Source organism: Arvicanthis niloticus, chromosome X (genome assembly GCF_011762505.2).
Source record: "Arvicanthis niloticus isolate mArvNil1 chromosome X, mArvNil1.pat.X, whole genome shotgun sequence".
NCBI classification, from domain to species: domain Eukaryota; kingdom Metazoa; phylum Chordata; class Mammalia; order Rodentia; family Muridae; genus Arvicanthis; species Arvicanthis niloticus.
In genome coordinates, this window is record NC_047679.1 from 32,237,602 (window position 1) to 32,240,084 (window position 2,483).

At 38.1% G+C, this 2,483-nt stretch overlaps 1 pseudogene; it reads right to left on the bottom strand.

Annotated features, from left to right (window-relative positions):
- Positions 1-1,181: 1,181 nt before the first annotated feature.
- Positions 1,182-1,913, bottom strand: LOC117693961 (gem-associated protein 8 pseudogene; annotated as a pseudogene).
- Positions 1,914-2,483: the final 570 nt, after the last annotated feature.

Genomic DNA, 2,483 nt, shown 5'->3' on the forward strand with positions numbered 1-2,483 from the left:
TCTACTTGGCAGACAGATTTTTGGCCTTGTAATGGAGCTTAGTATTTAAATCAACTTAGAAACCTTTATGTAGCTTTCCATGAATTATATTCCAATGTACACACCCACCAGCAGTATATACCAATTATTTCATTCCCAGTTTTACAAGCTTATCGCATTCTTCTGTAGTTTGATTACTGTTTCTCGTTTCTTTTTATAATATTTTTTCTAGCAGGCATGAGACTGTATCATGCTGAAGATCTAATTTGCATCTCCTTGATTAATGATGTTGAGTAACTTTCATATACATTTTTGGCTATTTTATGCATTTTAAAGATATACATTCAGGGCATTTATTTTAAGTTTTGATTTTATTATTTTGCTACTGAATTTGTGAGTTTCTTGTATAATTTAGATATTAAGTTATTTTTTTACAAATAAAGTTTTATTGAAACACAGTTTCATTCATTTTATTCAGTAACTATGGATGTTTTTATGCTATGAAGACAGAGTGGGACAGTTATGACACAGACAACATGGCCTGTCATGCTCAGAGTATTTACTCTCGGGTCTTTCATAGAGCATGTGGGCTGACATCTAGCCAAAGTAACAAGTGCTACTTCTCTTACTGTTCACTTGCATCATTTTCAGAGAGATCCAAAGATCTACAGTCACAGAAAATATGTGGACAGAAGCCCAGTGTGATTTCATGTGTGTGTGTGTGTGTGTGTGTGTGTGTGTGTGTGTGTGTGTGTGTGTATGGTACAAACCTGTAAGCTAGCATTTGGGAGGTGGAAGCAGGAAGATTTAAGAGTTTATAGCTAGCATGGGCTGTATGAAAACTGGTCTTTAAAAAGTAGGAATAAATGACACATGGTTTAAGGTTTTTATGACATTCAGGAAGGCTTTAAAAAGAAAATTAATAATGCAAACCAATAGGCAGTATTTATAGGCAATAATTTCAATGAATTGGACTGCTACAGAGAAAATTGAGAGCCAGTCTAATACACACAATTATCACTTTATGTCACATGAACATTCCTTGTGGTGGCAACAGTATTGTTGACAGAATTATAATTGGCTGACAGATTGTATCCACCATATCAGTATGAAGGCCTCTTTCTCTGAAAAATGTCCAGGAGAGATGATGAGGGAAAGGTTAGGAACTGTGAGGTATTGCCTAGGGTCCCAGTGCTCAGGACTCAGAACTTCAGGGGAATGACAGGCTAGTACTTCAGCTGCTTTCTGTCACAGTACTTGTCAAAGCTAAGCTGCACAGCAGTTTCCATGGCCAGGATCTTGAGAGCACTGTTCCCATACAAGCGTTTCATCTCTGCTTGGCACTGCTCCCAGTGAAGCTTCTCAGATGAAGGCTTTACTGACCTATGGTGGTTTAAGTACAGGCCATGGTTTGGTTTACATCATCATTCAGGTACTCCGCATCCAGCTGCTGCTCTTGCCTTCACTCTCCTCTGTGCCTCTTGGTCTGTGCAAAAAGTACTATGGAGTCCATCAGTGATTTCTATATTGCTCAGGCCACACTCCACCCCATCATCTGAATCCAACTCCAGCTCTTCCTTTTCACACAGTGCTTCATTTTCTCTTGTGGATGACTGGGTTCTATTGCTGTTATGCAGAGGTTGCCCAGGGCTTTTGAGATGGAAAACAATGCAGGGAGACTCCTGCCATGCCATGTGCTGGCCTTGAGAGTTCCAAAGATGTGAACCCTCATAAGTAAGAGAGTTCTAGGGAAGAATTCTAGGAAGGAAGAACTCTATGAGGGAAGAACCATGGGAAATGAAATAGGAATCCCTGAACTTTCTGCAGGCAACATGCTGGTAGCTTCATATCCAAAGCACTGCATGATGATAATCGTGCCAGTATCTTGTATATACTGGGCAAGAATACCAAGATGCTCCCCATTTTGATTCCATTGCTGCTATCTCTGATTACAAAAATCTAAGTGGGAACTAATGGGCACACAGCTTGAAGATCTCAGGCAGTGGGCAACAATGGATCTAGTTCTCATGGCAGGGAGAAGGAAGGGGTGGGGTGGGGGAAGAGATAGTAACCTCCTTTAAAAGATATAAACCAAAAATACTTTTTTTTTCAAATTAAAATGGACCTAGTAAAATGTCATGTCAACAGAAGTAAAATATGTCTCTTATGTATAGAACTTTTAGGGGCAGAAAGCATGGATCTCTAGTTTATTTTTCTTTCCCTTTAAATTATAGAAGCAAACATCTAGATGCTCCCATAAAACTAAATCAACAATGAAGATAAGCTGTTTACTGTTACACAGACATGCTTAATAGATAAGGAAGGTGAGCAAGAAATAAGCACTGTCATTTGTAGTTACAGATATTTAGGGATTTTTTTCTTGCTAAACCATAACCTAGTTTGTTAAATAAACACATCATTCTGTCATTGAAAATTTTAAGTAATGTAGTATATAGGGCAAATATAAATACAAAGGTCTCAATAAGTAATTGATAAAAATACTT